Below are 14,293 nucleotides of genomic sequence, written 5' to 3'. Positions count from 1 at the left end.
TTAATTAAATTAACGGTACCAATTTTCTTGCACCAGATGCGCATTTCGACAATACATGTCTCTTCAGTGATGCTCGTGGCCAAAATATTTTAAAATCCAAAGCTTATATAAAAGATGAAGAGCTAATAATCCAAAAGGTCCAAAAAGTATAGCCAAATCCGTGAAAGGAATCAGAGCTTTGCATGAGGGAGATACATTCCTTAATTTATAATAATTTATAATATTTTCAAGTATTTTATTTCAGATCCGACATGTCTTTCATTTTTCTAATGTTCTATACTGGCGGTACAGTACTAGTCTCATTACTTCCCGATGCCCCGTTACTTCCTGGCGCCCCTGGTTTACTGGTTGAACTTCCTTCTGAAAAAGTACAATTGCATTTATCGTTATAAATACTTTCCTTATGTAATTACGGTGTAGTTTCTTGTCTATATAGTTACAGTCCAGAGCTCCAGATAAGCTGCGTATTTGTGTGATCACGCAATACAAATAAGAAAAAAACCAATGCAATTGCCCATTGCAGGGTTCAATAATCCAATTAATTCAAAGGAAAACCCAATTATATACCAAAACCATGAGTTCTCAACCCTTTTATTGGCTACCGTTTGCAATATTTACCCTTAGCAGTTTACAGTCGTCGCGTAAATCTATTTTTATTATATTTATAATTGGAAATTTCCTTTCGTTCTAAAACTTTAAAGTATTTTATTTCAGATCCGACATGTCTTTCATTTTTCTAATGTTCTATACTGGCGGTACAGTACTAGTCTCATTACTTCCCGATGCCCCGTTACTTCCTGGCGCCCCTGGTTTACTGGTTGAACTTCCTTCTGAAAAAGTACAATTGCATTTATCGTTATAAATACTTTCCTTATGTAATTACGGTGTAGTTTCTTGTCTATATAGTTACAGTCCAGAGCTCCAGATAAGCTGCGTATTTGTGTGATCACGCAATACAAATAAGAAAAAAACCAATGTAATTGCCCATTGCAGGGTTCAATAACCCAATTAATTCAAAGGAAAACCCAATTATATACCAAAACCATGAGTTCTCAACCCTTTTATTGGCTACCTGATATCAACCGCAGGTTTTGGTGGGGTTCGTGTGGCAGTCGTTTGATTTCTATGTTGTGGTTTGTGTACTATTGATTGTCTGTCGGTCTTCTTCGTTTTTAACTATTTATAAATTTCCTGTTTACAATACTTTAAATTTTTCAAACAATCAAGGAGTGTCTTATCCCAGGAATAGGTTTCCTTAGCCGTATTTGGCACAACTTTTTGAAATTGTGGATCCCAAATGCTCTTCAGCTTCGTACTTGCTTGGCTTGATTAATATTTTGATATGATTGATATAAGCGTCACTGATGAGTCTTGTGTAGACGAAACGCGCGTCTGGCGTACTAAATTATAATCCTGGTATCTTTTCTCAAATGAAGGTAGCTATCGGATTTCTAGTTTTGCAGAGAATTCTATAGTCAAATAAGATTTTTTTTACAATCATTTATGAAAGTGAAATAGTTAAAAAGTATTCGATTTTAGTTACTAATAAGGTTCCATTTCGTCAAATTACGCTTAGAAATGTTGATTGTAAATTAATAACTTGCAAGTAAATAATTGGACCTCAATAAATCCGTTTATATGTGCAAGACTTAATCCCTTAGCTAGAGATTGATGACGCATGCATTGTGTTAGTTGTTTAGTTATTTCAAGGAAAACATTGAAAGTGATACAAATGTACAGCATTTGGTTGACTGATTCGATCCCCAAATCATTAATACTTTACAGGTAAAACAATGATATAAAATATTTCTTACCTATATAATGAAATTAAACAGACCTAAAAAATTATCCATTTGCGCGAGTTCACTTTCTATTTCTATTTATAAGTTAATGTATTGTATATCGCCTGTATAATCATCGGAGGTTTCGGTGTCTAACTTGAAAATTAATGGCGTGTATATTAAAATCACACCAAACAAGTTACATATTCTTGAGCCCATGCTCTGACGTTGTTTACATTTTTAAAAATTGATCTGAATCAAATATGAGAATTTGGGCAAAACATGAATGTGACTGCTAGTTCCCCCTTTAAATGAAAAAAGTTGGAGGTAGAGTCTATGAGAAAACTGAAGATACAGGTTTATTTTTAAGGTTACGACTGAAATTACATGAGAGTTGTTAAAAAATAATCATTGGTTCAATCCACCATTTTCTACATTTGAAAATGCCTGTACCAAGTCAGGAATATGATAGTCCATTCGTTTGATCTGTTTTATCAATTGATTTTGCCATTTGACTAGTAACTTTCCATTTTGTATTTTCCTCGGAGTTCAGTATTTCAGTGATTTGATTTTTGAGTATCTAAACACAGGTGAGACCCTGTTCAAAGAAAAGGGAAATTAGAATATCATCGAAGTCCATGTATTGTCAATTTTGATTGAAGATGTGGGATAACTTTCGTAGTGTTTATAGATGCATGAAGGTACAGTTTAAGAACACTGCGTTATAAATAATGTCAGTGACGACGCACTGAGCTAGCTGGTTATATCCTTTGGGACTAACAATAAATCAACAGTGGCGTATCGATCCTGTGTTATAAAAAGGGGGGAAACACATACCCTCTCTGGATTTAATTTCATCATGAATTTTGAAAACTTATTATTTGATAGCCAATGACTTATTAATACCGAAACAAATGAAGAGATTTGTGGTCAAGGCCGTAAAATAATACTTGACTCCATCTTAAGTCAACTTTACCTGATGTAATTGGAAATACAAAAAGGGCAATTGTGAGCAATATTACCTTTTATCGAATAGACAACTAAGCAAATGTAGACCGTGTATGTGCCTTCTTTAATGAGAAGTAGAAAATAACAAAAGATGTGTTATTTCATCTACAGTCTTCGATTGTCATTTTTGCAGAATATCAATGTCGATTAAAGTTTGTAAGCCTGATTTGTTTTCTCTTTATCGATTTGTCATATCTGAACAGCGGTATAGAAGTGTTGCCTTTATTAAGATTGTAATTTATGCAGAATTTCAAATTACACAAGGATCAATTCAGAATCACAAGAACATATTTTATGAAGAATTCACAAAAAGACTTTGTTTAGAAATTTGCCTTCATTGTATCTGAAAAGATATAATTATATAAATCCTAGACTATTGGGATTTTAATATATAAATAAAAGAATAGAAATATGAATTGTTTTGGATGATATAATAGTGCAATTACTCATTTATGATTCTGAGTACTACTACAAAGAATATTTGTGTGATTTGTTATCTATTTTATTTTAGTATTCTTTATGCGAGCTATATATGTAGCTGAAAGATCCTGGTTGTACTTACTTTGAGTATTGATATACTCGTATACAGATTGTCGTATTAAAAGTGCAAGAAATAGAAGCGGACGGCATCAAATGGACTTCAAAAGTTATTCTGAACCTAACAATGATATTACGTGTAAACTAGCATTACGAATCCTACAATGAATCAGGACTGAACTGAGGTGCCACATTACAGATCCTGCTCCAATTATGACATCCGTCGTGTTGTCGAGAAAACTTCAGAAAAGGTATCATTCTATGATGTAACATTTGAGAGAGATAACGTGATTGTTGTTACGATAATACGATCATTCGCGTGTACCTCTGTGATGCAGATACGCCATCGCGGTCAACTATCTCGCGTTGGTTTCCGTAAAACTTTTGACGGCGTTACTTCAACAAAAGAGCGACTTAAAACATATTTGGTGCCATTAATATTCTACTTCAGAAGATTACTACTTAAAAGTCAACTGTTTATTTGGGTTAAATATTATAAAGATGAAATAATTCCCTTGAAATTGTATCAGAAGCCATCATGATTTGGATGACTGTTATGGTAAATTACTGTCGCAGAAAACATGTGCTTGTTTAATTTTCCTTCATACATTCCCGTTCTCTCGTCTCCCTTTGTTGCATCAAAGAATGCGATATTCAGAGTATTTTAATGTAACTGCGAGTAGATACTATCATTGAGATATCACAGTCTATCATCTAAGACGAACAAGTACTTTATTGTCTCATTGGCACTCATGCCACATCTTCTTATATCTATTTAATAAGTAAACATAAACACGGTAGAAAGGTAAGATAAATCGTTAAACTATAGTATTGAAGGTAAACAATTTAAAACGAACAAAAGGAAATGGAAAAACCCAAGAAAATGCTATGTTTGCATTCACAAGAATAACAAAATACATTCATCAGATAGTTCTTTTTAGTGTTTTATTTCAGAACCAACATCTCTGCCATCTTTCCATAGTTCTAAACTGGCGGTTAATTTTCTGAAGGATTTACGGCTGCTGCTGTTCCATCAGCTGAAAAAGTACACTTGCATTAACCGATATAAATACTTTTCTAATTTAAAAACGGTGCAGTTACTTTTCTTTATCGCATGTGTTTAACTCGACCCTGTTTTTTTCTAAGATATAACTATGCTATGTATTCATACTTTAGATATATATATATAATATTTTTTAGAAAAAATACTATTTAGTTGAAAAGAAGGTGAAATTGTGACTCAAATTATTTTAGCCTGGGCACCCATTGGCCAATAATATCAGATGAGGCTTTTATCGATATAGTCACCTAATGAAATTTAAATAAGGCTAATAAATGTGACCAACATTGAACGAAAACAGAATATTATGGGTCATCGTGATCATTTTTTTTATGTCTTTCTCCTTTTGGTGTTCGGCCAATGGAGCAAGATCTGCTTACCTCTTCGGAGAACCTGAGAATAATCCTTTTCCTTTGTTGTGTTCGTGTTGCTCGTTTTTAAGTGTTCTATGTTGTATTTTGTTTATTGTAGATTGTTTTGATATGCCATTGTCAGTTTGTTATCAACTTGTAAACTTGAATATCCTTTCAGTATCTTTCCCTTCTTTTAGATATGAGAAATGTATGAAAACATTATATAACAAAAACGATCCTCCAACGTGACACCATCACTACGTTATATTTCTTTTATTTTATATATTAATACTTCTTTTTCACGCTACATATTCTGACTTATTGATTTTTATTGATAAAAAAAGACTACAAATACTTTTAGAACATTACACATGAGACCAATGTGATAAAATTGTAATTAACATTATATTGTAAAAGCATACAAAACTTCATCAATTCCGAAATATTTCCGAGTGAAATATATTTTACCATAAGCATCTATTTAGCCACTATACAATGATTTAATATTTTCCATTACCCGTAAATCCATGCAGATCCTTGATATTTTTTTTTATTTCTATACTAAATGTATTATCCTTGTGTTCTCAGATTGAATACAACCTTAGTACGAACAAAACAAAGTGCGATTTTTCACGTATAATACTTACGATCATTTCGATAACAGAAACAACTAGAGACCGGTGGTGAACGTCGTTCACATCTACCAAACTTTAAACCTAATTTCCCCACACAACAGCCTTGACATCCACAGTTATTTGTCTGAAAACGGCAAAAATTCTCAGAACATATCTGTCCTGAAGTTTGTTCCACAACTGAAATTATGTCATAATAGTTTAGAGTTTTTGCAGTTATAACGACAAAGGACCTCTTTCATTTCTATATGCATTTCAATACATATTTAATGTCTAGAAATATCAACAATCAACATCCAATATATTTAGGTGTGGATCCGTTTATGGAAATAAAGTTTTCAAAATTATGTCTTGCTCTGCCTGTACAAAGTCAGGAAAATGACAGTTCTTGTATATTCGTTTTTGACGCGTTTTGTTATTTGATTTTGCCATGTGATTATGGACTTTCCGAATTGATTTTCCTCTAAGTTCAGTATTTTTGTGACTTTCCTTTTTAAAAGCTGTCAAATCGACGTCCCGAATGAATCATAGAAGTAACGTTATAACTTCCAATTTGACATAACGTCACGTTAGGCATGACTAGAGAGAGAGAGAGAACTAGAAAACATCCAATATAAAGGCGTCGATGCAGGGTTTCTAAACATAAGACTGCATGCAAACATACTACGTTATAATACTCGTTAATTAAAGAATAATTAATCAGACAAACAAAAAGAATTCAAATTATAGAAAAAAAAATATCAAATGATTAAGATATTAATTCACAAGTGCTCGTGGTTAATTATCAGTATTGTTCTTTAGCTTGATAATTAATCTTGTTTCTGTAATTGTTAACTTTGCACTGTAAATTTTCGTACATCTCTCTTTGATTGCTGTTCGTCTAAACATGTGATTATTTTAATAAAATAGGACTTTGCAAAACATTTTTTCCAACGTGATTTGATAATTAGACAATTCTTTTGCATAATTCTCTTTCTTGGTATCAACTGAACGCTTTGCATAAAAGGTGCAATAGGATCTTCGTCATTGTGAGAGCAACTCATCAACACACTACTACAAACAGGTTAGGGTAAGCAAGTTTAGAGAACTAATTTGTTTATATATTGATATATTTTCCCTTTTTCAACTTAATACTGTTGATAATATATAATGTGCAACTCACCAGCTAGGAAAACAACTAGACCTAGGATAGCAAGAAATTTCTGCATGCTTCAGAGTTAGATACACTTGAAAATCTAAATAAAAATAGTCAATTAGTTCTTCCTTTAGATATTCCTGAACTTTTTTTCTGTGTTTGTTTGTTTCGTTTTTATTCATGCATATCAAATTATAAGCCTGATACCTTTGGTGAGTATTTACTGGATCGATGCCACTGATGGTGGACGTTTCGGAGTATATCACCAGCCCAGTAGTCAGCACTTCGGTGTTGATATGGATATCAATTGTATGCTCATTTAAAAATTAAAAAAAAAACCTAAGGGCATCCGATACAGTTTCTCGATAAAATGTCATTCTTATAATTTTTTAATATGTTGTAGGCATTGTCGTGTTATAAAATAAAACATAAAATAAAACATAGGTAACCGTGCTCGTTTATCGGAAAAAGTGAGGCTGAAAATTGAGGATTTATGCATTTTTTTAAAAAAATTAAGCGCAATGTTATAAAATTTTTGGGAGCAGATATTTTCGTCGTAAACTATTAAGATCGGTTTAATCTAAAGCTGTGATAAGTGACAAAAAGGGGAAAAAATAATTCACTACACGACTACAATTATTCAAGCCTTGCTTGACATTGCGGACCATATGCTCAAAGTGGTATTTTTTTAAACCTAAAAATATGGAAATAAACTGTTTCCGAAAATGTCATTTCAAGCATTTTTCTGCATAAACTGCATTTTTTTATGCTTTCTCCAAATCCAAATTATCTCAAAGAAAAAATATAGGTCACCGAGCTTAATTCAATGAAAAACGCGATATATTCTCAAAATTGCGTCCCCCCTTTATAACCTCAACGTTAGCGCTAAAGTGCACGACGTCGCAGGCAGATAATTTAGACGTTATCTCTGCAAATTACCGGCGACATTTTTCAGATTATTTTGCATGTAAATTACTATCTATAAGTTGGTAATATTGTTTCCGAAAATCAAATCATGTGAATAACACAAACCTCTCTCTCTGTTTGTGGTCTAAGTAAGAAACATCTGAAGAAAAGGTATTACGGACTGTTGATAATGTTTACGGCTTTTAAAATTAAAGACTCGGCAATTCAGAACTTGACATACAGGTACATTTACTGTACACACTCGTATATTGTTTCATACCGAATGTTGACCTCTAGATTTATTTTGTTTTGTTTGGTGGGGTCCTTTTTCATTACAAATATTCCTTAAAATCCTTTTATTCACGTTCCTGAGAAATCCGGATTTGTTGATACGAATTAAAAGTTAACGTCGTTTGGACAGTAACTCAAATTTAACGCGTATTGCAATTCGAATTAGAATTTACGATAGGATGTAAAACATTTCGAATACGAATCTAACTAATTCCAATTAGTTAATGCGAATCGAATTCGAATTACATGTACGTGTGAATTCAGCATTATCCTGCAAACGGAACTTCTTTTTGTGTACATAAATTGCAGCACGTAAATTAGGCCGTTACTTTTTTCGTTTGAATTGTTTTACATTGTCATTTCGTGACCTTTCAAAGCTGACTATGCTATATGGGCTTTGCTTATTGTAGAAGACCATACGGTGACATAGTTATTAATTTCTGTGTCATGTTATTCTCTTGTTGGGAGCTGTCTTATTGGCAATTATACCACGTCTTCTGTTTTATGTGGTCAGAAAACAAAAGCAAAATCGTTTAAAGGAGAATCTTTAATTAGCTAAAGAATGCTTTTAAATTGTCCAAACAATGAAACTATCTATAATACTGAAATAATGAGGTCCAATTTGTCAGCCGTCATGGGGGAAAACGACAAATCAAAAATTCAACTTTATATATAGCTTATATAGAACAATGGTGTTGATTTAAAATTTCACCACTCCAGACCCTTTTGTTTTACACAATATTAATATTGCCAATAATTAACAAGATCCGGGTTGAATCTGATACCGATACCAATATTATATTCACCTGTTACCTATAACCTTATCTGTACGTTCCGCATATGACAGGCGCACCACAAAACGGTGTATTTAGGATTTTACTATATACACGGGTCATAATAAGCATTGTCAAATTGTTCCCTATTGTAGTATTTTAATCAGTATGACTTTCTCAGATGACAAAACGAATACTAAATATCAGGACTTAAAATAAGGCGTAAAGGTACAGTTTTCAATTTGTTAGCCGGCATGACGTAAAACAGCGAATCAAAGAATTCAACTTTATTTTTACCTATTATAAGAAAATGCTGTTGATTAAAACATACTCCACTCCAGGCCCTTTTGTTTTCCAAATAATCAATATAATACGTCCCGTAAAAAATTTTACGGGTACATAAACTATTGTTAGCTATTGCCTTTTGTTAGATAAAATACGTGCAACGTGGAAGAAATAAGAACTTTGTTCTTTTATAAAAGTTGTATCATTGTTTATATTAGCGGCGTGCACCTACATTTTCGGTATTACTTTTAAAATATCATTGGCTTCCTGTGCTGTAATAAAATGTCATGGAAGATGAATGATAATAAAAATTATAATTGACATGCACCAAAAGGGTCATTCGTCTTGAGATTGTTCACTATACGATATTTTGTTGAAGATCTCAAAAAAACAGTAATTTGTTTTATTTGTTATGATGTTATTAGACTTTTATCCTCTTAGAATCAAATACACTAATATTAATGGCGTAGAATTTAACATGCGGGAGAAATCGAAATTCCACATTACGTTTCTTTTTCCGGAAAATTACACGCATTACGTCCCGCAAGAAGTTACGTTTTGTGTGAATTCAAACACTTAACGTCGCGCCAAGAGTTAATTCCCTTGAAACTGTATCGGAAGCCATTAATCGTTTGTAAATGCACGAATTATTCAAAATACTACGGATTTTCTTATCCCAGACATAGATTACCTAAGCCGTATTTTGCACAATATTTTGGAAATTTGGGTCCTGAATACTCATCAATTTTATACTTGTTTGACTTTCTTACCATTTTGAGTGTCACTCATTACTCTTATAAGGACTAAACGCGCGTCTGACGTATCAAATTATAAGCCTTTGATAACTACATGCAGCAGAGTAGCCATTAAATGTTACTCTTGGTCATATGTACGTCAATGCATACCTCCAATAGTTAATTTCTGTTTCTAACTTTAGTTTACCTCAACGAAATGTTATGAAACTATCCACAATGCATGGATATGACCACAAAACTAAGATTGAGTTCAAAATTGAATGATGTTTTCTGGTACATTTGATAACTATTTACACTACTGGGTCGATGCGACTGCTGATGGACGTTTCGTCCCCGAGGGTATAACTAGCCCAGTAGTCAGCACCGAAATGAATATCAATTATTTGGTCATTTTTATAAAATTCCTGTTTACAAAACTTTGAATTTTATAAAAACTAGGGATGTTCTTATCCCAGGAATAGATTACCTTAGCCATATTTGGCACAACGTTTTGGAATTTTGAATCCTCAATGCTCTTCAACTTTATTCTTGTTTGGCTTGATAAATATTATGATATAAGCGTCACTGATGAGTCTTATGTAGACGAAACGCGCGTCTGTCGTACTAAATTATGATCTTGGTACCTTTGATAAATATTATTTGTATCGTCCGCTTCTTGTACGTAATCTCATTTCTCACCCAATGAAGTATATTGTAATATTTTAATGTTTTGTAAATATTGACCTCTAGTTAGTTTGGCTTTATAACTGTTTATTTTGTGTACAGAGAAAATTAATGACGCAAGGCTAATTTGACAAGTTGCTAGTTTATTATCTGCAGTTAAAGTTGAACTGTCAGATGTGATTAAGACCAGAAACGATGTCCTGGTGTGTAGGATAATAAAATTAGCTATGCCTATTTGTTTGTCTAGAGATGAAGTAATTAAACTCTATGATAAGGGGAGTTGGTCAAGAGACTGGCAGATTGTGTATCAGCTGTGATACTGTAAGGATGTGTATTCCTTGAAGTCTTGAATCAGTTAGATTCTGGAGGACTTGCATTTAAAGTTTATATGCTTAAACTTTGTAGCTTACTTTGTCAATGTGTCTGAAGTTATGTACATTTGTTAATAAACTTGTATATATAAATACCGTATTATTAAGTTACTGGGAATTTACCACAGGATATATTGTCGTGCCATAGATGGCTATATCCGTCCGTCTGTGTCGGTGTTGACCTCCCCTCGATCACGTTACATTTTTTGGTGGCAGCGGTGTGGATATTATTAACATGGATTAATTATATTCAGGGATTTATAGTAATAGTCCGATAATTTTGTGTGAGAGGATTAAATATTTCTTGTGTGTAAATAAAGTAACTGTAATTAAATTGTTATAAAATGGATAAACGTGATTATTCTGATAAAGAAATCTATTTCGGAGGTGCAAGACCTAAAGTATCAATGGATACGGGAATAGGATTAAGTACAACTGTGTTATCATCTTCAACGCCTAGAATGATTGAAACCCAAAGAGAAATTCAGCGTTTAACCAAAGAGTATGAAACTCTTCAGGAAGAAATTTCAAGTGCTCCGACTCCGAGAAGATCGCCGATTCCATCCGTATTCCAACCTTTTGGTAATCAAGGATCGCATTCATCCAAGCGTATGAAAATTGAAAAGCCAGTTGTCCCACCCTCAAAATATGATGGTTCTGTTCCTTGGGAAGATTATAAAATTCAGTTTGAAATAATATCCGAATTAAATTGTTGGACGGATAATCAGAAAGCAATGTTTCTTGGACAAGTCTAGGTGGGAATGCGCAAAGTGTTTTAGCCGATATTGATTCGATAAAGCGTAAAGATTATCAATCGATATGTGCCGCATTAACAAGTCGATTTGGAACCGAAAACAGAACAGAGCTTTTCCGTGTGCAGCTTAAGAATATCCGTAAAAGAAGAGATCAAGAATTGCCCGAATTGGCGCAACATATAAAGAGACTAAGCCGTAAAGCATATCCCAAAGCTCAACTTGAACTACAGGAGATGTTGAGCCGAGATCATTTCATTGATGCATTAGATGACGCGGATACACGGTTGCGTATACATCAAGCTCACCCAAAGACACTAGATGATGCAGTTAAGTTGGCTGTTGAGCTTGAGGCTTTTTATATTGCGGATAAACAAAGGGACAAACCTTCAAGTGTTCGAAATTTTGCTATTTCGGAAAATTCAGAAGTGTCTGGTCAAATTAAAACACTGACTGATGTGGTAGAAGAACTTCGACGTGAGCTTCATTTTCTGAAGAGCGATATGAGTCAACATAGACGCGGATTTAACAATAATAACAACAAACCAGGAAAAAGAGGATGTTGGACTTGTGGAGAGACAGGCCATATTAGAAGAAATTGTCCTAAACATGACAAAAGTAACACAAGTTATCAACAAAAAGACAGAGTTAGAACAGGTAACGTTGCGAGTGACGGTGGAGAAATGTATATTCCTGGTAAATTTCAAGGTACAAACGTTCAATGTTTAGTAGATACAGGTGCAAATGTGACAATTTTGAACGATAAGGTATACAATTCTCTGTCCGATAAAAACAAAGTAGTGTTGCGTCCAACACAAACAAACATGAAACTTGCCGACGGTCAACCACTAAAAGTCCGAGGAATAGGTCAAATGAACGTTCAAATCGGAAGGACACTTTTAAAACACGATGTGTGGGTAGCTGAAATAGATGCAGATATAGACAGCATAATCGGTTATGACTTCATGAAACAAAATATGTGTTGCATTGATGTGGCTTACAATACAATGACTGTTAACAAAGAACAGATATCTTGTGCAGTATTTAATACACAAGGTGTGCGATGTTGTCGGGTTGCTGTGTCAGAGACAACAGTTATTCCGCCGGGTGTCGACCAGATTATTCCGGGGAAAGTTATGGATATTGGTTATGCTCCAGATTGTAGTATGTTAGTAGCTTCAGATAAATTTGTGGAGAAGCATCAGCTCATGTTGGCTAAAACGGTAGTTAATTCATCATCAGATGTCGTTCCGATTCCAGATTTGAACGCAACAGATAAGTCTGTTAAAGTGTATGCAAAAACTATTGAAACGCCATGTGAAGCAGTAACAGTACTTAACGAGTCAGCTTATTCTCAAGATTCGCCAAGAGAAGACATTCCAGAACATTTATCCAGTTTCAACACAAACAGTATTTGTGACTTGGTATACCGGATTCAAAAGTTAGAATCATCAAAACCAAGAGTTGTTTATTACAACAGACGTAAACCGTATCATGGAGATTTTGACAATTGGTTAATTAAAACTGTAATTCAAAGAGACAGCGAGTCTCACGCTACCGCAATCGAAGAAAATAACATTGAGTCTGACATTGAATTGAGTGAAAATGAACAGTGCGATATGTCTAATTTTCCAACGGACAATATTAAATACGGTAACGGTCATCGTGTGAAACGTCCACCCAACAGATACGTACCTGATTAGAACTTTGTTGAAGCTATGAACATTTAAAATTGAAATGAACATTGCATGTTTTCATAATTATGATTGAGTTAATTGATTTATTTTATTGTTAAAATGTTGAAATTATTTTTTGATCTATTTTGATTTTTCGTATATTTTTATTGCGTATTTTTGTTTTATTTTTGAAAAGTAGTTTTCTATACTTTAATAAGTTAAAGTTATTTTTGTTTACATGTGAGACACATGTTTTTCAAAGAAGGAGGCAATGTAATATTTTAATGTTTTGTAAATATTGACCTCTAGTTAGTTTGGCTTTATAACTGTTTATTTTGTGTACAGAGAAAATTAATGACGCAAGGCTAATTTGACAAGTTGCTAGTTTATTATCTGCAGTTAAAGTTGAACTGTCAGATGTGATTAAGACCAGAAACGATGTCCTGGTGTGTAGGATAATAAAATTAGCTATGCCTATTTGTTTGTCTAGAGATGAAGTAATTAAACTCTATGATAAGGGGAGTTGGTCAAGAGACTGGCAGATTGTGTATCAGCTGTGATACTGTAAGGATGTGTATTCCTTGAAGTCTTGAATCAGTTAGATTCTGGAGGACTTGCATTTAAAGTTTATATGCTTAAACTTTGTAGCTTACTTTGTCAATGTGTCTGAAGTTATGTACATTTGTTAATAAACTTGTATATATAAATACCGTATTATTAAGTTACTGGGAATTTACCACAGGATATATTGTCGTGCCATAGATGGCTATATCCGTCCGTCTGTGTCGGTGTTGACCTCCCCTCGATCACGTTACAATATAATGCACTTTTCCTTAACTTTTCTGATATTTCATATCGTCAATTAACATATTTCAATAAATAACAGCTACATGAAAAGGGCATTGATATACTTTTCCAACTTATTCTTGTTCGTAAACAACGGAACTTAAGTTCAGCTTCCGAACCCCTCACCAAATAATTATGTTTTCATTCTGATTATAAACGTATGTAAAGTACGATCATTGCACATTATTGAATAGTCCGTGTCTCGATGAATTTTTGAATGAGGGAGTCCTAGTACCATTGAATATAACATTCTGCCTTTGGTTTTAAAAGATAAGTTTCTATATTCATTCGGTAAGCCACGAATATTTGTTTTACATTCTATATAAAAGGGAGAAAAAAAGAAAATGAAATAGATAACAAAAGAATAAGTCATACCTTCTAGAAAGCTTGGTTACCAGCAGTTCGTTTCATCAGCCGTATTTTGCTTTTTATACCAAGATGTAATTGAATTATGTGACATCCGTGCAAC

General features: G+C 33.4%; 1 long non-coding RNA gene across 1 annotated transcript; it reads right to left on the bottom strand.

The window, feature by feature from the left end:
• Window positions 1-4,249: 4,249 nt before the first annotated feature.
• Window positions 4,250-14,263, bottom strand: LOC139523194 (uncharacterized). The gene is made up of 4 exons (XR_011664574.1): window positions 14,200-14,263; window positions 6,534-6,606; window positions 5,387-5,551; window positions 4,250-4,363 (listed from the first exon to the last, which is right to left on the bottom strand). It is a non-coding gene; the product is annotated as an uncharacterized lncRNA (long non-coding RNA).
• Between the last annotated feature and the right edge of the window lie 30 nt (window positions 14,264-14,293).

This window comes from Mytilus edulis, chromosome 5 (genome assembly GCF_963676685.1).
Source record: "Mytilus edulis chromosome 5, xbMytEdul2.2, whole genome shotgun sequence".
NCBI classification, from domain to species: domain Eukaryota; kingdom Metazoa; phylum Mollusca; class Bivalvia; order Mytilida; family Mytilidae; genus Mytilus; species Mytilus edulis.
Note: the sequence above shows the minus strand (reverse complement) of the source record. Positions and strands in the feature narration are given on the sequence as shown.